The 24325-nt window shown below is 35.4% G+C and overlaps 1 protein-coding gene across 6 annotated transcripts in view; it reads right to left on the bottom strand.

The window, feature by feature from the left end:
* Nol4 (nucleolar protein 4) overlaps positions 1-24325 on the bottom strand; it is a 300071-nt gene that overhangs the window by 96326 nt on the left and 179420 nt on the right. The gene's annotated exons all lie outside the window — the stretch shown is intronic.

The following is a 24325-nucleotide window of genomic DNA, read 5'->3' as shown; positions in this document are numbered from 1 at the left end:
TCAACATGAGAAAACAGTATCAGTACTGTGGAAATCTATTTTCTCTGCATTCTGAACTAGTTAACCTGATACTTTGCTTAGCATTTGTATGACTTTGAGTTCTGAATTCACAAAATTATATAAATTGCTTTTGAATGTTTAACTCCAGATTCTGTTTTTCTTTTGTAGTATAAACTTGGGATCCTGTAATATAAACCATTCCCAAAACACATTCAGGACTTTAATCATTCCATGCAACCTCTCATCTGATTAGTTATCTCACATTCATTTCTTATAAATGAACATGATTAGCTATAAGAAACATTCCCAGAAAAACAGAACATTCTTTTTCTTTTTTTTAAAGCATGACTGGTTCTACAAAAGCAACAAGGAAACATTCTGCCTTTTTCTGAAGTTCAGTTTCTGAAATTCAGTTTTTATCTCTTCCACCCATCTGTGCTTGGTCATATACAAATGTAAACTAAGCAGAAGGATAAAAGCTCATTTAAATGAAAAACTATTTAAGTTAAAGATGGACAAAAAAGAAAACTGCAAAGATAAATGCAGGGAAGAGGCCATCAGCACTAACTACTGCACAAAATGTCAGCATTTCTCATTCTGCCCACAGCTTCCTGTTGCTAAGGCTAAATTCTGGTCAAATGTAAGCAAGGCAGGAGGGGCTTGCTTCTAATCCAGACCCACTTATAGAAGGGAAACTCCATACTGAGCAGGTCAGCTCTGCACACCCCTGCTGCAGACGGTAAGGCAGTGGATTCACTCTTGAAGAGGAAAGCCAAGAGGATTTGAAGCTACTAGTTCACAACTAGAGATTTGCTGCTAAGATAAGGGTATCCTAAAGAAGTGTAGCACTTCTTCATTTTTAGATTCGGAAATCTGAATGAAATTGGAATGAAAAAGACCATAAAATCAATGCCTCCTAGTCGCTTTCTGAATTACATAACTTCATTTGCAACAAAGCAAAGAAAGGTTCAACTTAATGACATCCTTTATAACAAATAAGTTTTTAGTGAAAGGCAATTAAAATGTGACCAGTAGATTAATTGAACAGAGATTACTATAATACTAATGGCAAACTACAGAGCCAGTAGTGGTGAACCTATGGCACAGGTGCTGTCACAGGCTGTGTCATTGAAAGCTCTAAGAGATTTTCCATCAAGATATAGACTGAACCGAGGACAGAATCAAGGACAGAGACAATGAGAACACAATTCCTGGGTCTAAACAAATCTATAGTCAAGGACAGAAACAGTAAGGACAAGAACTCCAGGATCCAAACAAATCTTAAATACTGACATTAGGAACTGTTCCTTTAAAGAAGCTTGAATTTTATTGAATTAGTCTGCATAGCATATTATGCTCAATGCACTGTTAAAAACAATAGAAAAATTAGTCAGTAATGAGTGATAGCTAATGGAAGGGAGTGCTGAGGGAAAGAGACAGTCAAAGACAGACGTAAAAAAAACATTGCCAGCCAAAGAGAGTGTGCACATCCCCCACAGATGCGCAGCCATATCAGAAGCTTAACATGTATAGTAGAGCGAGGAGACAAACATTTCAATATAATATTTAAATAATTAAACAAATAATATTAATGAGTCCTGTGGAATGGGAGTTTAAGACTAGCCAGAGTTGCCATAATTCATATATAAAAAGGGAAGTTTTCAAAAACAGAGTTATACCAAAATCAGAAAATATAACCCGTACTCTAGAAATAAGGAAGCAACACAAAATCGCCTGCACAAGTAACTGGATATTGTATTTAACACATAGACTTCAAAAGGTCGCCACTATAAACATTTTGAAAAATGAAATGAAAACCTGGTGAAGGGATAAAAAGAAAACATGATGAGAATTTGTACTAAGTACATACAAGAATATCAATAAGTCAAGAATATAAAAATAGTACTGTAAATGGAAATTCTATTGTTCAAAATTGCAACGACTGAAATGAAAATTTTATTAGAAGGCCTCCTGACTGACTTATTCGAAGAAATGAGAAACACATTCAAAAGTAGATTGGTATATACGATGCAATCTGAAAATAGGAATCAGAATGAAAACATGAACAAAGACTCAGGGGAACAGTGTTAAATGTATTAAATGTAACAGAACAAGAAAGAGGAGAGGGACTGAAGCAAAAACTCTGCAGCCCCATAAACTTCGAATAGGATAAACACAGCAAGCACCTCACAGTAAAAACGCTGAAAGACAGAGAAAATCTTAAAAGCAAGAGAAAAATGACTCATCATTTGCAAGACAATTTCAATAAGATTAGCAATGACATCTGATCAGAAACATGGGAGATCAATAGGCCCTATTAATAAGGTTTCCAAGATAAAGAAGACAATGTTCAGCTAAACTCCTGTGTCAACCAAACTTTTCTTTGGAAAGTGTAAGTCAAAGATCTTACCTGATGCACTAAAGGCATATTGTTGCTAACAGGACCACTTTACAAATAAATAAATAAATAAATAAATACACAAAAGGAAGAATTTTAGACTGAAAAACAAACAGTATCAGTTGTTAATCCAAATCCTTACACACAGAAAAACAAACAGTAATGGTAAGGTAATAATGTAATTTTAAAGACAGCAATATTTTTCCTTTATTATCTTAATTAATGAAAAACAACTGGATAAAACAATATACAGAAACATATTTCTTCAGACTATAACATACAGAAATTACTCTTTTCCAATAACAACATAACAAAGATTGATGGAACTGTAGTTTCTATTAGAAAATGGCAGAAGGTAATAATGAGAATCCAGCAGAAAAAAACAAGGGACTTAGAAATGCTAAAGTTAAATAAGAAAAATTATGTGCATATACTTGGCTTTTTTCCTTTTATATTATAATAATTATAATAGTATATTATAATATTTATGGATTTAATATATATAACAATATCACAAAAAGGGGAAAGAAGTAAGGTTAATAGAAGTAATATTTCTTTATTTATTGAGATGTGATGTAAAATTCATCTTTTTCAGATAAATTAAAATGCATGATAAGACCTGGTAGCCACACAGAAAATAACTTTTAAGAGGTGAAAAATTATTTAAAGAAATTAAAATAAGAGACAGTCATTGAAAAAGAAAGTATCAAGGAAGAAGCAGAGGGAAAAACTTAAGATAGAAAAACAAAATGTAAAACAGAAGATATAATCTTAAATTGGAAATATATTTAACAAAAAGTAAAAGCTCCTATTCTAAAATCTGGAAAGATGATTTTAAGCAAAATTAGAAAAGGGTGAAGTAAGTAGAAAAATGCTAATGAATTAGAAAGCTTAGTATTATTAAAATGGCAAAGATGGCAATGATACCTCAAATTATATCTACATACAAGGAAATTCTCTTTAGAATTCCAGCTGAATTTTTTGAAAAAATTATCAAGCTTATTCTAAAATATGTGTGGCATTTTAACAACTCAGAATAACCAAATGAATGTTTAAAAGAGTAAAAAAATTCACTCTTACAATTTCAAAACTTAGTCTATAGTCAAGACACTGGAGTAATGACATCTATAACAGTGGAACAGAATCCAGAAATAAATCTGTCTTATAACTGATATTCATCAAGCACTGAAGGTCAACTCAATAGGAAAGGTTTTTTTTTGTTTGTTTGTTTTTGTTTTTTTTTTTTTTTGACAAATAGTGGTGATGCAACTGAGTAAGAGCTAAAACTATTAACAAAAGAAAATTAGTGCTGAATTTCATGACCCTGGGTTTAGCAGTGGATTCTTAGATAAGACAGAGAAAGCACAGTCAAAAAAGAAAAGATGAACCTGGGCTTCACCCAGATTACACCATTGAAAGATCATTTGCAGAATGGGAAAAATATTTACCAGTCATATACCCAATAAAGGACTTTTATCTAGAATATACAAAGAACTCATGCAACTCACTAATAAAAAGACAATCGACTTAGAAAACTGGTAAGAATCTAAGCAGAAATTTCTTCAAAAAAGATACACATACAATAAGAACATGAAGTGATGCTTGGCATTGTCAGTTATCAGAGGAATGAAAATCAAAACCACAGTGAGATACTACTTTTCACAGCTAGAATCAAAAAGGTAGGTAATAATTAGTGTTTGTGAAAATCTTGGAGAAATTAGAATCCTCAACCCACTGCTGTTGGAAATGTAAAATGGTCCTTACTCTATAGAAAACAGTCTGTTTTTAGATCAAATAGCCACCATATTAACCATCAGTTCTACACCAATATACATATAACATGAAAAAAAAATATCCACACAAACCTTTTTTACATGTTTGCAATGGAATTATTCATAATAGCCCAAAGTGAAAAATAATCAAAACATCTGTCAAATAATGAATATATACACAAAATTTGGTACTGTACATCTATAAAATGAAATACTCAATCATGAGAAATAATAAAGTGCTGATTGATTCATGTTAGAAAATAGATAAACCTTGTAAATATTATGGTCATGGAAAGAAGCCAGTCAAAAAACAGAAGATGCTATTTAATTCTACGCACAGTAAATGTTCAGAATAAAAATACCCATAGGATGAGGAGTAGTTTAGTGGTTGCTTAGGGGTAAGGAACTCAAAAAAAGAGAGCGTTATAGTTAAAGGGTACAGGATTTCGGAGGTGACAAAAGCTTAACCATGGTGGATGCTGATCTACCTGCAAGTATACTAAAATATCTAATTGCACACTAATTTGGAAAACTTAAAAAAATTGATGGGCTGTGTTAGCTGGCTCCTTCTACAATAACTCATAGGATAAAGTAGTTCAGGCTTTGCTAATCTAATCTGTATGGAAGTGCTCTTTCCTGAACCCCAAAGAACTCTCCCCAGCAGTACACAGCTTGTGAGGTCAGAGGTAACAAAAAGAAGTGAAGATGTAAGTGCGGACAGGGCAAAAACATTGCACTTTTATTTATACTATCCCTTGCATAGTTAGCAGAGAAAATGCTAGTTTCCTATTACAAAACTGTGAACATTCTGACTTGAAAAAGAAAAATGTAATGTAAGCTACAAAGAAACACATGCAAAAATGGTAATTTTGTGTGTCAGTTTTCAAACTTATTAAACATGAAGAACCAATGTTTCATTGGTGGGCACTGCTAAAACACATTCAAGTTCTGTATCTCCTTGTTACCAGTGTTGAAAAATTCTTGCTTGGTTGATCAGTTGAATGAATGAATGAATGAATGAATGAATGAATGAATGAATGAATGATCAGGAAACGGGCTGCAGAGATTTTCAGGGAGAACATTCCCACCAGTTTACTGGCATACATAGTACTATGCCTAGCGCTAAGTTGGTCAATAAGAAGTATTTCTTTTCCTTCCAACCTGTTTTCCATTTAAACATGCTTCATCTAGATTTTTTTCTATCACAAAAACTTAGAGTTGCCAAATAGAATATAAAAAATATCCAGAGAATGTATCAAGAGTGGTAAGCACCTATAGTCCCAGCACTTTGGGATGTTGAAGCCAGAGTATCACAAGTTCAACTCTCAAAATAAAACAAAAAGGGTTTGGGATGTAATGGAAGGTGAAGGCCTTGAATTCAATCCACAGTGCAATAATAAAAAGGAAAATATTGAGGTGGAAGGCAATGACAGTTTTCTTGAATACTTGCTAACATTTCCTCTGAAACCAAAAAGTACATTTTATATAATAGATTTTTGAATTGAAGAGCCCCCTCAAATGCACATTCATCATTTTTATAGTACTCAAATACAGAGAATTGAAATAGATACACCTCCCCAGATGTTCTTTGAAACAGATATGCTTTTTCTGTTACTGGAGTATATTCATGTAATCATAATAGTTTTTACAATTTTATCCTGACTATAACACACTAAGAAACAGATTGTGGAACTAAATAATATCCTTTACAATGGAGATTCTAAATGTGCACATACCATACTTAGTGACAGGTATTATTACAGGTAAATGGCTATGGATAATTTTCTCACGTTATGTATTTGCGTACCTTGGAACCAAAAGTTACAGAGGAAGATGATCTTGACATTTTGGAGAATGGGCAAAATTAGTTTAGGCATAGCAAAAGTGTCACTATTCCTCTGTTCCGTACTTGTGAACAACTTCATCTATCACTTTTCCTTTCATTTCTGCACATAGTGTATCAGCAGGACAGACAGCCACTATCAGATATTTCTATCTGAAGCAAAAGATGAAAACTTCTTGCCATTCCTGTAAGTCATTCAATTGTCATTCTAACTGGGAACATCTCTTTACCAAGTCACAGTTATATAGATGACGAGCAACTTTGTAGACTAGACTAGTCATTTGGCATTCATCCTAAGTCTTCATGAGTAACATGATGTCAAAGTAAATAATGTGGTGTCAAGTCAGGAAACTACAGCACAGCAAACCAGCTGAGCAAGTGGGCACAACCCATACACATGTGAATTACAGCTTCAGAGTCCTGTACCTGAAACCAGTCACAGATGCTATCTTCCATCCTTCTGGCACAAGATAAAGTAGACTTTTTGATAGGATGGCCTAGACCTGACATCAGAATTAGGGTGTGAAAGACAATGGCCACTCACCGTGTGATGCTCCAGCCTGCCTGTACCCGGCAGGACTTAGTTCCTACTGTGATCGACACCACCTTCCACTCCTTTACTAAATGTAAAACATCTACATTTTTCCTCTGTCTTGTCCAATTCTTTGAAGTGGATGAGCAGAGCCTGGAAGGGACCCCGGGGTATCCCAGTACCCTGGTAACAGTGCCAGCAGTCAAAACTGTTCAGAGGCTGGCTTATTACCAGAATGGTAAGAAGCAGGACAAAGGGGCCTGTAAGACAACTGGCTCTGTGGCAGTTAAGATAGGTTGGAGATTATTTAAATGCCTTAGTATTTGGAAATTCTGCTACAGATACCATAAATTATAATTTCTATTTTCTCTGTTTGGGAATAGTAATAATGCTGCCCTAACAAAGTTCCTAAAATTCAACAACATAATTTTGAAAGAAATGGTAACTTTATATTTCCCAAATGTAAAAACTTATAAATGTGAATATAGAAATATGACTAAAACAAACTCTAAAGAGCAACTAATTCTGATGTGTTTGGTCCTCACAGAAAAATGATAATGTACAGCTTAAGGAAAAACATATTGTTGTATTTTATAATCTAGGAAGAAATATCTTGATACACATCAACAATTTCAGCATAAATAAGAATAATTTTAATTGAGTTACTCCAAATGACTCTAAAGTAGGTGGCTCGGAACTTCATTAATTTGGTATAGTGGTATAGATATAATGAAATATAAATTTTCTTTACATGAATTCATCCTAAATATATCTTTAAATCACTGTCTCTTTAGCATTGCAAGTAATCTAATTAGATTTCTCTAATCTCTTGAGTTCTATCTACTAGGTAATCCCAAACTACCTCATTGTTTTTATCTTTTTTACACTTACACTGCATTTCTGTGTTTTGGCTACTCTTAGTGATCCAATAAACACTTGTTAGAAATTCTGCTAAATATAATGCCTCAGAAATAGATGGTCTCTTCTCTGGGCCAATAAAGGAGAGACGTGTAGACAAACATTTAGAATTTAATCTTGTAAATGATACCACAGGGATGCATATTGGGTCTGAGAAATAAGAGAAGGTAATAACATTCATTGCATCAGAGAAGAATTGTCAGACCAGAAATCTTTCAGGAATTTAATAGAAACATCAAGTTAGTGGTGTGTGTGTGTGTGTGTGTGTGTGTGTGTGTGTGTGTGTGTTGGTGAGGGATGGTTGAGAAGCTGGAATAGGATGAGGACAGTAGTGAGCTTTCTGGGTAGAAAAAGAGCATATTCAAAGACCATATTTCTTAAAGATTGGATCTCCATTTCATTGTAAAGGTGGTAAGTGGGAAGGTGGAAATTAAGCACAGCCCTTAGGCCTTAGAGTAGAGGGTACTACAGGAGCAAGAATTGGGAGGGCTAAATACTTCTGAGCTAAGAGTCTGATGGATTGAGGGGGTGGTACCTACACTAAAACCTACTTCAGTGATTTCCACCACAGCCACCCAAATCCCCTTGCTAGAAACCAGGTCATCAAAATATCTTGGTTGAATTATTTCAAAGACACTAAAAATGACTATGTTGATCTACTTGGCTCATCTTATTCCAGACTCAACAGTTTAGAAATGACATGTTATCGCCATTCCTTCCACTAGCAACAGTATTCAATTCATAAATATAAGTAAGATGCAAGGACTTTTGAGATGTGGCTCTCTTTACTGTCCATACCCATCTTTGCAAGTTTCTCCCTCACATTCCAGACTCCTGCTGTATTTACCTTCTTTCAGTCATGAAATGTGCTGTGTTCTGCCTTTTATGCAAGTCTTGAGCCTGTTTGGAACCCGGCTATTGTAGAGAATGAAGTCTCCTTTTGCACCTAATTCATGGTCATTCCTCATTTCCCTATTAGGTACTATTTCTTCTGCACAGGAGATCGTAGCTCTTCAAATACAAACCAGTGCCTCCGCTAGCCCTTTAAACACATTCTGTTCTAACGTGCATCCAAGGCTCCCTGATGAACAGCCTGACCCAACCAGTCTGAAGCCTCCCAACACGGACCCACTTCCATCTGCTTTATGCTTGTATTTCTAGGTACCAGGATAGTTCTTGGTTCACAGCGGTGCTCAGTAAACATGTGTTAAAGGATGAACAAAATGTAAAACATGGCAGCAAAACTATTATTCAACAAAAACTTCAATATAAATGTTAAACAAGATTACCCAAGGGTCAGAAAAATTGTCTGCATTTATTTTCTCACCAATAAAATAAAGTCACTGTAAGAGTTGAAATCATCGCGAATGAATGCAAGTTCTTTTAGGAAGCTGACTTTATGAAAATTAGTAGCCAAAGTGATCATGACTTATGCAAAAAGTAAAAAGCTGGGGTGTTTTTGTTAGTGTTGAAATCCTCGCAGTGTTTTTCAAACTTGGAAGTAATTATTATTCCTATTTTTCAAAAAGAAAAGTGTCAGAACAGTTCATTTCTACAATTCAATGAATCCTCCCATAATTTTTCAGGAGATGCAGAGATAAACTTGCTTTATATTTTGGTTTTGGCATTTACTCAACCATTTTATTTCTGAAATCCACCCTTTCTGTGAGCTTGGTAAGCACATGTGATATACCATGTATCTTTGGGCTTTACTAGATGTTTTTCAATGCTCTGGAATTATTTCATATAAATACGCTGTCCAATCAAATGTCTTTATTAGTGCCTTATTTCATTGTAGCTTATTTATGTGACTACTTCACTTAATGGATTGGATTATTTTAGAACAGAGATTGTATTTCATCCGTCTTCACACCCTCAAGGCCCAATATGACTCAGCAAATGCTTAACTTAATCTCTTCTGCAGATCTAGTACTTTGATCATATTAAACACTGTAGTGAATTAGAAGAACTTACTCTTCTACTGCTACTATTTCTCCTCTGGTCCTGGGCAGCCCTGGTACCACTCTTACAGATGCTTCAGACATTTTACCATTCTTTGACAGGAGTCATTGGTTATTATCTGCTTCACCCTCTGTTGCATTCACTTAATTACAACACAAATAATGGTAGCTCCTCTTAAATTTTGTCTTGGATCTATAATAAACATTTAGCATATTTTTAAATTTGATTCAATCTGCTCACCAAATCCCTAGCATTTAGATTGTGGCTTGGCACATAGAAAAAGGAAAATAAGTGTTGATGACAACATGAAAGAATCCTTCGTAATAAGGAATATTCCCTTGTTTTAAGAAAAATTTCAGTTAAAGAGATTAGTAGCTGTCTAAGGCTACATAGTTTGGTCAGTTTCAGAAAATGGGTCATCCGTTTTTTTCTGATTTTTTTTTTTAATTTTTCCCTGATCAGAAACAATTTTTCTTTCAATATCCAGGTAAGGTGACATACTCTCAGGAAAATCTTGCCTGACCACCTCAAGTCTCACCCTCATGCTTCCTCTCAATGAGATGGGCCACCCTTTCACAGCTGTCACTCCTTTCAATTTTTTTTAACATTATTGTACCTATCAGAATGTCACAGTGTAAAGCATTCAGGGTCTCCACTTTTCTCAATGACCCTGGAGTGCAAAACTATGCTTTTATCATTGTGCATTTTCAAGTTTTAGCAGATAATTGATGCTCAAACCATTTGTTGAATTTAGCTGAAATATCAAAATGTTAAAACTATATTAAAATACTGACTTAAACTTGCACTTCATTTTTATACATTTGCCCTAAATACATAATTTTAAAACACAATTAAAATCTTCCAAATCTGTGGAAGCCTTTCCTGCACGTGTTTTCAGTAGAAACCATATATAGATTCATGCCTCAGTGCTTTGACCTCTGCCATTTGTTCTCACCACTCATCCGAAATTGCTCTCCTGAAAGCTTCAGGGACACCCAGCTGAGTGCATCCTTCTCCTGTCTTCTCCACAGCTTCCTAATGATCTATTGCTGCCTTCACTGTTACTTTGGACTGCATATACCAGGGTCTTTGTATTTGCTGGCTTTTTGCTTGCTTCGTGTCCATGTGTCTTCATCTGACTTCTCTTGTTTTATCCATTAGACGAAGACTCACATCTGTTGGCACATAGCCTCTCTATTGGCTACCTGGTGACAAGCTTGATGATCCTACTTCTTTTCCTCACCAATGGCCTCACAGTTCTACCTACCAGCCAGTCATGACCTACCCTATCATGTTCTAGAACCTGAAACTCCACAAGCTCAGAACTGAGCCTAGTGCTACTTCCACCCCAGCAAAGGACCTCTTCATAGGTGGATGCTCGCTACTTCCTTCTCTTGCATCCCTGAACCATTCCATGTAGTACAGAGACATCCTCTGTCTAAGACTCACAGTCTTCATGTCATTCTAGTGATCATGGATTTTGATGATTCGCCATAGTCAGGTCCCCTCCTTCGCTTGCTGTAATGTATCCTTCAGTCCATTCTAACTTTATGGTTATGTGCTCCCCAGATACTTTAGTGTCTTTTGCTTTGTGGCTTTATTTTTCTAATCCTTTTCAATCACTAAAATTTATCTCATCAAAACTATCTTCATATTTGGGTTCATACAGCGCTCCCTCTATGTCTGTTGGTTGTGATATGTCACCTTGCTTGGAGTAGCAATGTGAAGCAGATTAGGGAAGCATACTGTGGCATACATCTGGGTAGGTCCTGGACAACACCTTTGGGTCCTATACTTAGTTTCTGGTCCCTTTTCTCTCTGGAAGTGTTCAATTGCTCCACCTCCTAGCTGCCATGAGCTAAGCAGTTTTGCTTTATCATAGCCTTCTGCCTTGGAGGCTGCTAACAACCATAGACAGACCCCCCACCCCCAAATCACAAAGCAAATAATCATCTCTTCTAAACTCATAAATGCCAGATATTATGTCCCAGCAATGAGAAAACTAATAAACATACCTTCTTCAAGAAACCTTCATTCTTTATAACTAGCAAATTGATTAAACTGAATTGCTTTCATCAAGTAAGGGTAGTGATTTTGCCATTTTAGAACAGACATTCTAGATTTGCTTTCTTTGCACACAGTATTTCCACCAAAGCAACCATCCATGGAGTTCTAGTCAATGCCTTGTCCATCATTAGTATATATATATATATATATATATATATATATATATATATAATTTTATTTTTAATAAAGGAATTCACTTTATAGCAGCAGAAGAAAATAAAGGAGGAGAAGGGAAATGAGGAGGACATCCAAGTGAAAATGTGAAAAATCACTGGTATGCAAAAGTGGATAGGATAAAATCACTGCAACATGCTCCCACGCCATTGCCTTTTGTCCAATAAGCATTTGACAGGAAGGAAACTCCCTCCAGGGATGACACTTCAGTGTGTGGCTATCCAACCACACATTGTCCAACCACACACCCTGACCTCACTGTCGCCCAAAAAGCTGAAAACTGAAGAAAAAAATTTCTTATGACTGAGATGATCAGAATAGGTATCATGAGATAAATGATATTTTATTGGATAGATTTCAACAAAGTCAGGGCAGATTTTAACAAGCATATATTTCTAGGTATATTCTGGAATCTATTTTATGAGTGTATGCTATTTATAGAAATCTGTTTTATAATAAATGTCTACAAAATGCCTCTGGAAATGTATTATGTATTCCATATTCCTGCACAATAATTAAATGGAGATAAGGGAAAACGAAAAAAAGAGGGGAAAAGAAAAAGTACTTACGAGCTTATAGAAATCAGTGTTTTTCTGAATTATGACTCTCAATAAGTTATTTTTAGTTGTTGAAAATGAATATGGAACTTTCCAAGTAAATTTGCATGAGATGAGAATATTTGTGTAAGAATTTGCTTAGGCCTGGGTTCTGGAGCCAATCAGATTCAGCAACTCCATTTTCTGTGCTCTTATATGAAAACTGCACATAATCTTTGATTTACAATTGCCTGTAGGTTAAATATTATTATCCCCATTTTATTGATAAAGTATGCAGAGTCAAAAGATAAATTTGCTCAAGTTACAGAATTAAATGTGGCTTTCTAATGGGGGCTAACTATAAGCCCTAAACTAAATGCTGGCGGCTTTAGCATAAGTCAGAGCTGCTGCTACCCAGTTTCAGACCCCATATGATGACCCTTACACTTACGATGTAGTGGTTAAATGTGTACTTTAATTATTAGTTATTTAAATTATGTGGAGTTTAAATACAAATCCTAGCAATTCTTGTCACCATTCTTTGTTCCTTCTTTGGGTCTTGGATGTCCCCAATGTAAAACTAGAATAATAAGAAATCTAATTGCATTAAGAACAGTCATGAAGATTACATGATTTAATTTTTAGAAGAGTACCAGGTACATATGTAGTAAAAACTCAGTAACTTATATCTTTCATTTTCAGTTCTTGGGATCAAATTAATGGTAATGTTATTCTTGTATTTTTTTTAACTGTCCATCTGAGTTATCTTTCTGACCCTTACTAACCTCAAGATCTCAATTTGAAAAGTAAAAGAACAGTAATAATAAGGCCACAGATAATTGCGTCATCTACTATTTAACACATATACAAATAATATAAACTATCATAGTGAGACAATTGGAATGTATAGCTCTATGATGATGGTTTTAATTTTTTCTTCTTTTATTCACTTAAATTTGGGTCCACATTGAGTATTTCTAAGAGTTTAGGTGATAGTAATTACTTCAAGAAATGTACAAATCTCTCTGAGTGTTTGATTCAGAGATATTTTTCCTATTAAAGCTCCCATACCATGCTCCACAATTCTGTAAAATGTAGTGATTTTTTAAACATTTGACCTACTTCTGGTGATTGAATACAAATGTAGAAAAACAAACATATCCCTCCACGCAAAACAAAATCATCACAAACAAAAAAGATTAAGCACCATGATGTATAAAATACAATTGTTCCTTTTGAACTATCAAAGAAAAGGTTTTCTGGTCAGTTTTCTTTCTTTTGTTTTTTCATTACAAATGTAACCAAAATGTAACCAGAAAGAATGTATGGTATCAATAGCTGGAGGGTCAACTGGGACTTTTGTACTGACCCAACTGAACTCTTACATGTTTAAAACAGAACTCAAAATTCATATTTCGCTGCATGTGCAGAATTAAAAATCAACCTTGCACTTTTCAGAAGATTATAAATTATAGAAGATCCTGGCCTTTCCCTTCTCCTTAGACAACAAATGTGAAATAACTTAACAGGGGCTGCAGTACCATAGCAGGTACTCAAAACGTGGGTCTGTGCACCACTGCTTCTGATAACATTAAAGAAAAGAAGCATGTGTAATGGTAAGCAGAGCAGCAAAACAAACCAAAAGAACATGGAATTGCATATTAGGGGCCATCTGGACAGGTTCCAATGCCTTCATATGTAAAATGAGTGGTGCCTGGTCTTAAAAGTTAAGTTATTCTACAATACCATTGATTTTCAATCCCTAAATAAATATTTATTCACAAAATCACATTTGAATTTAGACCCAAATTATATCAGATGCCATAAAAACAATCATATCACATTACCTTGTATGTCTTTTGATTAAAAACTCAACTAAGGACAGAAAAGTAATGTATCCATTAATGAACAGAAACACAGTACCTATACTTTATAAGGACTGAATACACTGTCTACATGGTTTTATGCACATAAATTTATATGTAATATGTATCTATATATAAAATATTGAGATATTCTCAGTTGGTAGTTAATAAAACATAAATTTGAAATTACCCCAGGATTGTTTAAAAAGTCCATTTTGAACCAACTGCACCTTTGATTAGATTTACAGACTAAAGCAATGGGTATTACAGACTAATGAATCGATATCTTCCAGGTATTTTTAGATTCTCAGTAGAGGTAACTGGTATGCTACTTTCTGTTTGCAAAGCAACTCATACATAAAATTCAAAACATGAGAAATGCCACTGCAAGTATTTGTCATTTACCAAAGACCTATCTACTAATTAGATGCTGCCATTCTTTGGACCTTAAATGTTCCCCAAAGGCCCACATACTGGAGTGGTCGCCAGTCTGTGATGCTACCAGGAGATGGTAAAACCTCTAAGAGCGGGGACCTATTGGAAGCAGGTCAGGTCATTGGAGGCCTTCCCTTGAAGGGGATAGTGAGACTTGTTCTTTCTGTATTTCTCTTTGTTTGATAGGCATAACAAAGTGAGCAGTAACTCTGTGAAGCTCTCCCACTATGAAGTACTGCCTTGCCACAGGCCCAAAAGCAATAAGGCCAAGAAATCATTAGGTAAAACTCTGAGGCAATGAGCCACCATAAGCTCTTGTTTCTTTAAGTTGATTATCTCAGATATTCTGTTACAGTGTCACAAAGCTGACTAAAAGACTATGCCTGTCTGATGGTGTGTCCTGTCAGAGGTACTGTGAAATCCATGGAGATGACCGGATTCAAAGCATCAGTCAGTGCCTAGACTGCTGAATCATAACACGAGTTCAGTATCAGACTTACTCAGTTAACTACTTCAGTGAATAACGCCAGTTGAATCACTTACACCCAATAGGTTCTAGTTCCACTTGTGTAAATGCAGCTGACAATTTTATCTCTTCTTATCACATTGAGTTTATTTGAATTATGAATATGAATGCATCACACAAATGTGCATTTTTAGAATTAACGTATCATAATACCAGAAATGATATCCTTTATCCTATGGTAGTTGGGTCTTTCTCCAGCCTCTAAGTCACATCTAAATAAACACTTTTATTCATTTAGCTTTCCAAATATTTCTTACATTGATGCTGTGCTTTTCAGGCCTTCTCCTGCATCACTAAGGCAAGCATTTAATCCGTGTTTGTAGCCTTGTCCTTTTTATATCATTTAAAGCTATTTTGCAGTAAAGATGCCAAAATAATGCAATACAAAACACATCTGCTCATTCTGTTCCCTACCCTACATCACAAAATAATTCTCTTTTATTCAAAGAGTGAAATCCAAGCTTTAAAAGGGAATGCAAAGCCTTCTTCACCCTGATATCCTGTCCTCTTCCCCAGACTTATCTCTCATCCTTTCCACGATCTCAACATTTATGGTCCTTCCCATATTTCTGTTTTCATTAAATCCTCTCTGTTTGAAATTCCCTTTTCTCCATCAACAAACATCTATCTCACACTCCTATTTAATCACTAAGAAGTAACTCAAGACATAGGAGACACTTTCTCACACAAATCAATTTCCCTGTTACTTATTTTCATGGCTAAAAAGTGAATTCTTAATGAAAATGACTTTTTTCTCTACCTTTCTTGTATCTAGATAGGGCCTAGCTCATATCAGGGATATTGATTATATTTGTTATGGTAAATGTTTGAATAAAATTTATTACAGCAAAAAACTGCCATTTATCTCCCCAAATGCTTCCTCTTTCCTTCAAACACACTTTGTGAAGCAGTTCTAGAAGTCTTTTAAGAGTCTTTATGCAGTGGGATCAAATATATACTGAATGCTGTTGCTGATTTCTATCCAACAGAAAGCCAGGCTCATAAAAACATTGTAGTATGTCTTTATCTACCTGATTCACAGCATTAATACTATAAAACTTCTGGTATTTTTCCAAAATCAAAATGACTATGAAAGAAAAGGTAAATGTTTTGAATTAATTCAGGACATTAAGGCAGTCAAGATAGTGCCACTAGATATATGAAAGAAAACCTTTAAAACTGCTTCAGAAAGTAGCAAGAATGATAGGGTATGGATGCTCACAGAGAAGTAGAACAGTTAAAGGAGACTACTTGTAATATGTTATTTAATGTAATTTTTAAAACAATTAATTAAAATATTAAAACCTTCATTGTATTTTTGATCACATTTCATATATTTTGTTATTTCTATCCTAAATACTGATTAAATCTAAAATGTCCTGGAAATGACTCGTGTGTTCAGAGGTGAGGCTTTTGAAAAGTGAGGGGGTCATGGGACGCTACACTTATCAGATGGTTGATTAATTGTTGAATTCATAGCTGAGTGTGCCTTTATGAGGCTGGAAGAGAGCTGTGAGGGGAGGCTTTCAGAGTGTGTATCTTCCTCCTTAACTCTTCCTCCTGTCTTTCTGCTTCCCGGCTGCCTGTGGTAAGCAACCTCTGCCATGTTCTTCTATCACCGTATTTCTGCCTTGAATCCAGTTGACTGTTGACTGGGTCCCCTGAACTGTGAGCCAATTTAAACCTCTCTTCCTTTAAGTTGTGGAAGTTTTGTATTGTGTCTAGGAACAAGAACTTGAATACCAATGCTCAGAAAGTGGGATTGTTACTGTAACTCTGCCTGACCATCAGTTTAGAAACCTTTGGAAGCAGTTTGCAGGAGGGGTTCAAAAACATGGGGAGATGTTGGTTAGAAAAAGATGAAAGATGAAAAGATGAAAAGAAAGATGAAAAAAACAGAGATGGATGAGTTATTCTTGTTAGAGCTCAGATGACCAGAATGTTGATATGAATCCAGAGAATAAAGATGGGTTTTCTGTTGGGAACATAGATTTCACTGGCAGTTGAACAAGAGACTATATGTGCTATACTATACTGTGGCATAAATCTTGTCTAAATTTTGCTCATTTCTTAAAATTTTGTAGGAGACCAAGATTAAAGACCAAGGACTAATTAATCTGGTGGCAGAAAATTCAGGAGAGCTCACCACTCATACTGTGGCATGAGCACTATTAATTGTTCTTAGCGAGATTTATAATAAAAAATCAGAGACAAACAGCAGAACAGGCAAATTTAATTTTGGCCCAGGAGTCACATGTAAAGTTAGGACCAAAAGAATTGTGGTTTCTGAAAAGATTAGCATAATGTAAAAGTAACTAAGTACTTTGTACCGGAACAAGAAAAATGATGCCTTGAAGGTATCCCAGGAATCAGCAGGACTCCACGCATTACAGGTTCAAAGATTCAAAAACGTAAACATTTCATCTGATAAAAGCCTCTCTGGAGAGCCATCTGGACAATCCAACCTAAGAAACTGCTCTCCTGATACTTCTGTCTCAATTTCACACATCTGGGCATTCAGATGTTTTTGCAGCCATGGTCCAGGAGGACTAGGGTTCTGATTGATCTTCTATGGGACCTTGGCATCATCCACTCTGTGCTGGTTTTCCAGGCACACAGAAGGCAAGAGTAGTGAAATCAGGATGACTTCCAACCAAGTTGCCAAGCAATGTGCCTGAGAGGATAATGCATTTCGCTGTGATAATGAATCTGAAGTTGCACTGGAGACATCATGAAGCTGGTGATGCCAGGAATGTGGATCATCTGCTGAGAAAAGCTGAGGGCAGTGAGTGAGCCAGTCTAAGAGAGGAGAGCCATATGGGCTGCAGTCTGTAGTACCCTTTGGAATTCACATTTGTCCACAGCATCTCTGGGTGCTGGATAAAGAGCTATAAGAAATAATGATAGCCTTGCTGAATTTCAGTCTTGCTTTGATCCAATTCTTTTCTATCCCGTATTTCGTATTTCACCATCTCCCTTTTTGGAATGGAAATGTTTACCCTGTGCACTATATGTTGAAAATATTTATCTTTCTTTTTGTTTTTATAGAATTCACAGCTAAAAGAGTTTGCCTTAAATCTCAGAGAATTCAAACTGGGACATTTTATGCACTGCTGAAACTGTTAAGACAGTGGTGATCTTAGAAATGGACTGAATACATTTTACATAATGAGAAGGACATAAACCTTATGGAGAATGGACAGAATGCTTTTATTTAGATCTAAAGACCTCCCTAAAGTCTTATGTGTTCAGAGGTGGGGCTTCTGAAGATGGCTGGAGCACGGGGGCACTATATTCTTCAGTGAACTGAGCAGCCGAGGAGTTCATTTGTTGTTGAGTGCTTCAGTGGGAAGACAATTGTCACTGGTAGTTTGCCTTGGGAGGGTGCATCTTTCTCTTTGGCTCCTCCTTCTCTCTCAGCTTCCTGGTTGCATGAGGTAAGCAGCTTTCCTTTGACATGGTCTTTCAGTATGATGTTTTTGCCTTGGAGGGAGTCAACCATGAACTGAATCCGCAAAAATGTGAGCCAAATTAAACCTCTCCTCTTTTATGTTTTGGGTGTTTAGATATTGTGTCCAGCAATGGGAAAGCTAACTAACACACTGAGCAAGTTTTAGACATGTCTCTCCATAATATCAAAAGAGGTGGACATTGAAAAAACATCAGACTGAAACTAGATAGAATATCTACAAAGATATACCAAAGTAATATGAAAAAGTTAATCCATTGCTCTTAATACTTAAAAATCAATCTCATTACATTAAAATCTTTAAGAGACAATATTTTCAAAAATGTTGTTTCTATATATCATAGCTAAGGATAATTATCAATGGGAATTATGATATTTTGTAAAGTTTAATTTGAATATTATTACCACAAAAATTGAAAGAAAAAATTAATAAAAAATATCACATAGACCACAATATAGGAGAAAAATACAATTAAAGTAAAGTAAAAATCAAGTAAAGTAAAAAAATACAATTAAATAAAGTAAAAAAAAAACGAGAGGTTTTACAATTAAGAAGCAAATATATGATAACCACAGCTGCACCTTATCCTTCAAATGGTAGCAATTCACTCACAATAGTTATTATTTGAAACATTATTCTTTTCTAAAACTGGAGTCTGTTTTAGAATATACCATATTAAGTACAATATGACTGGATAATGAATACTAAAAATAACCCAGAAAACTAAATTAAAAATATCAGTGATTCAGTATTCTTGAGATTATATACTTTCCTCTATTAAAATTCTGCCATTGTTTCCATTTTCATTGTCTAATAATTTTAGCCTAGATGGTAGGTGCTAGATTTGCAATTTATTGGTCTATCCTTTTTCTGTGTAGCTAGCTCTTTAATGCTTATTCACATTTCTTATTTTCTAAGCTCAACATCTTTTCTACTCCCTTCTGAATTCTTTAAATTGGCCCTAAAAAATGTGGCCATCAGCAAAGAAAATAAATATTACCTAAAAAAATTCTTCCCATGTAATATATTTAGCCTTTTTAGATTGGTTTAATGTGATTCCCTGGTAGGCTAGTCGGTAAATTTGCATAATAATAAACAATCAGTAAATGGCATAGTCTATCTCAGCTATTCTTTTTAAGCACTTTTATTTAGTGTTCAATGTTAAAAAGCTTTTATAATCATTTTTGTTTGATATTATTCATAGCAAAACTGTGAACTAGGTCAATAATAAATTCTCAAGAATCTAAGCTTCTCAGAGACTCCATGTAATTAAACTTTTTATTGCTCTAAGGAATTAAAAATTGACAATGTCACTTCCTAAGGTCATTCTAAGTAATGGAAAATTCCTAAGGACTACAAAGAAAATACTGATTGAACAGAACATTACTGTGAGGTTTACCTGGTAGCGTAGAGGCACAAAAATTGTTGATCCAAAACTAGAGGCTACCTGGGTTCAGATTGCCATAAAAATCCCTAAAGCAAAATTCCACACAGATCTCTTTATAATTTAAATGACTCAGTTTTCCTGTACCAGCCTTAAAATCAAATTTCTCCCAAAATAAGAGTTTCTTCTTCTGCATGTTTCAAGTCTACCGTGTCCTTTCATCATGTCTCTTAATCATCTTCTATTACTTATGCCAATATTGAAATACCCTACACTATGGCTTCCAAACTGTGCCTTTCTCACCTGCATGCCTTTGTTTTCTTGTTTTCATAATTTTTATTCCCAGATGTCTTTTATGTTAGCTTTTTCTAGTGGGCTGATACTCAGATGACATTTTTTGATTATCTCCTCAATCTTTCTCTTGCCAGATGATCTTATCCACATCTTTTAGAAGCACTTCTGCTCTGAAATCCTTCAAATGTCTGCCTTACCAACACATTTCATTCTTCTGAGCTGACACAAATACCCACAATGCCTATTTTACAATCTCAATTGGTACTGCTGTTGAAATTTACATATCAAAACCTGTTTCTAGAATATTTGAAGTCTTGTTTCTCTTGTGTAATAAACCTGTATGTGTTTCTTCAAAATATTTATCGAGGGACTACTTTGTACCAGATTTTAAGTCAGGTGCCCAATGTATTATGTTAAACAAGGTGTCATGGTTTATGTCTGTGTCCCCCAGGCCTCATGAGTTTGAATTGTGCGTTTGTTATTCATTCATTGTCTAGTGCTTGAATTGATGGTGTCAGTGAGCCACCCACATAGGGGTGGAGCCAAGATGTGACCTAATGGCAGGAAGAAGGTGTGTCTTGCTCTTTTCTGGTTTGAGTTTGCTGTTTGTAGCCGCCTTGAACTGCAGGCCAGCCATGCCCGCCTGTCTTGGAGCCAACTGAGTGTGGACTGAAACCTCCAAAAACTGTAAGAAATAAACCTTTCCTTTCCCAACTTGGGCATCAGGTATTTTGTCTCAGCGACGAGCATAAACTAACTAGGACACAAGGTAAACATTTATTTTACTCTTGGAACCTGCATTCTAATTGAATATAGAAAGATAAAAAGGCTAATCATGCTGTAGTCTATGGGGAAGGCCTCCCTAGCTTTTGACAGTATCTAACCTATGGAACTATAAGTCATCATCCTGCAAACAGAATGTCAAAAGAACAAACGTAATATGTTAATTTTAAGCCAATTATAAGCTTTCTATTCTGATTGTTACTTATTTTATTGCAATTGTCCTTATTTTTTCTGCTGAGTTGCCACAGTAGCTCTATAAACAACTTTCTGTCTTTCCTCCCCAGTTCCTATCTTATTCATCCACTCCAGTGTTGCTAGAATACTTTATCTAAAATTTCAAGATAACTACAATCTTACCACGCTTAACTCTGCCTGTTGAACAGAATCTAAAGTCTTAAAATTCCCTCAAGCCTTTATTAAGGGAGCTTCCTTTCTGTATTTCATACCTTTACACATCTCTGATGCGGACACTCTAAGACCTTTACCAATCTCCATCTAAAGCAGCATTCTCATGATTGGATGCCTCCAAATATGCTTAGCTAGCTACCATGACCTTAGACACTCATTCCTGACACCAGTCTCTTCCTAAGAACCACTGTAGTCAGACTAGTGCCCAGTTCTGTCCTCTCGTTACACCCCGGGTCCATTCCTGCCATGTCACTGATAGACACTAATCATAAATCTGTCTCTCTTTCCTGCTACAGCTTTTGAGCAGTAGGGATTCTATTTTTGTTTTCTTGATTACCTAATTTTGACTTCAGTAATAGTACCTTGCATGTAAGACTCTAGTAAATATTTGGGGAACAAATTAATTGGTGACAAATAGTTTATCTCACTTATTAATGAGATTCTTCCTCATATCATGATATGAAGTCACATCCAGCTCACAATGGAAAATGTTTTCTTAGCTTGAGACCAAATTTCCTCCCTATCTGCATGAAAGACCCTTCAAAGTATCTAGTAAGAGACTTCCTGAAAAGAAAAAAGTGATTTTACCTTTTCCTCAAATTTAAGACTTCTTTCAGAAGCATATTTTGATCGCTCCTTCAGTAGGAATAGTATTTTCTCAATTGAACTTAATATTTTTTAACATAAGAGTTAATATTTGCAATAAGAAACTTTATTTGCAATATTCTTATTTGAGAATTTATTATTTATTATTTGCAAAATTTCTTGTGTGCAATAAGAAATTCTCCACATATATGTTTCCTTTCCTAAGACAATATGTGCAGATTCTTATAATAAATAAAAGACTGGTATTTCTGGGAGTTGTATTTGTTACTTACTCAATTGCTGGCAATTGAGTAAATATTTTTTAATTTTATAAACCTAAGGCATTAAAAAATACATAAATTTAAGTAGTGCAAAATTATATATTATACACACACACACACACACACACACACAAACACACACACACATGTTGGAGACCACTACCCAGCAGCTCTGAGGAGGATTTAAATTTTACTAATTGGCTTTCTATGTTTATCTGTGAGTCTGTCCTAGGCCTCGGCCCCTTGCCTGGCGATGGGAGCTGATTCATAGTAAGTGAACCTCTGTGAACCACTGGTCCTGGCTGAGGCCTGTAGTGGCCTGTGAGGCCAGAGATAGCTCAAAGGGCAAGACAAGGCCACAGCTGAAGACACTTTGGCTCCAACACTAATTAAATAGAGATGGCAGCTGAAGGAATTTCACTCCTGCAGTCTCACTCCTACCATAATGTCATCTGGAGATAAAAAAGTTTCTCCTAAATTGTCATAATTTACTACTTGGAGAAGTCTTTGAAGTGATTCCCAAGGGTCCTGCTCATTTTTCTCCTGCTTTCCTCAGTTTCCCTGTCCTTTGTTGTTGGACCTAATAAAAGTGGGCTGGTCCAGAGAAGTCTTTGTTTTAGCCCTTGGAGTCTCCAGCTCACTAAAGGATTTTGAACCTCCTGGAGCCCTAAAATTATACCACTTGTTACATTTTATTTAAGCCTTCACCATACACTCATTTGGGAGATCAGGGATCTAGGTCAGGATCCAACATGTATCCACAGTTAATTCAATACAAGAAGAAAGTAATTTCACATCTGTCACCTTCCACATGGCCACCAGTGTAATGTTTGTGTGCAAGAGTACCTAAAATCTGCATTCAACACATTTTTAGTACCTAATACAATATTAATAACCATATCCCTACTACTATACATTAGCTCAGCAGATTAATTTATCTTACATTACTGTCAGATATTTACCATGCCTTGTTTAAAGAATGAATAAAAATAGTCCTTTGGATTCTGCTCCCAGTATACTACTAAACTGTTTTCAAAAGTTCAATTATTTTCTTTCTTTCTCCCATTTGATTTCTCAGCCTGTCCTTCAGAGCCCACCTCTCAATCCTGGAAAGGTAGACTGTTTATTTTCCACACAGTGGACCCTTCTGATGCTTTGGCTTCTTGGGCTTTTCCTCAGTTGGTTGTTTGGTTAATGGTTTAATCAAAACATTAAACGATCGGTGCCCGGAGGATATCTCCTTTCCTCTAAGGCCATTTCTTGTTTTATCCCTTTCATGCAGTCCAAATTCCTTATATTTTTCATAATTCCATAATACAGGCATAACAATAAATTTATTTCAATAATATGTGTAATAAGCATATGTTTTGATGAGTATAGTTCCTACAATAACACTGAACAAAAGGAAGAAAAAAAGAAAAGAATGAACCACTGAATAATTTTAGCAAAAGTAATTTATCTAACACACAGCCTTAAAAGGACGTTTTATGATTATATAATCCTTATAGAGACAGGGTAACATGGAGAAGAGGAAAACCTATGCGTTATTTTGTTCTGTAAACTGTATGCAGTGATTCAGATCATGTCAGCAAATATAAAATCATTCATGCTTGTGTGATCTGGTTTTAACCCACAGAAAAGGGTATTTGTGCATTTACCACAGCAAAAGTTTGTAGCCGCCTCCCTCAGGCAAAAGAGCTTAAGTGTCTGCTAATGTGGATTGGCTTGCTTAAAAGAGGATAAAAAAGGCAAACCCTCAGGCAAGGAGACAATTTAAATTGAGTCAATTTAGGAAGCATAGCAGGCAAGCAGACAATTTAAATTGAGTCAATTTAGGAAGCATAGTGCCTCAGCAAACTCAGAAATTAATCCAGATTAAGACATTTCACTTTTAGGATCTATGTCAGACACCAGGTCTACAGCTGTATCTTACAGGTTGGCCTGTGTTCCAAAGGACACCTTCAAAAATTGCAGCGCTAAGCCGCCAGCAGGTGTAATTTTTTTTTTTTTAATATAGCAATTGGGATTGCAAGGGTTGAAATTTACTCTAATATGTAATTCTAGAAATTCAGGTAGGTCTGAAACGTATTTT

This window comes from Cavia porcellus, unplaced genomic scaffold (genome assembly GCF_034190915.1).
Source record: "Cavia porcellus strain 051 isolate PalLab524CR breed Dunkin Hartley unplaced genomic scaffold, mCavPor4.1 scaffold_20, whole genome shotgun sequence".
Classification (NCBI taxonomy): Eukaryota; Metazoa; Chordata; class Mammalia; order Rodentia; family Caviidae; genus Cavia; species Cavia porcellus.
Note: the sequence above shows the minus strand (reverse complement) of the source record. Positions and strands in the feature narration are given on the sequence as shown.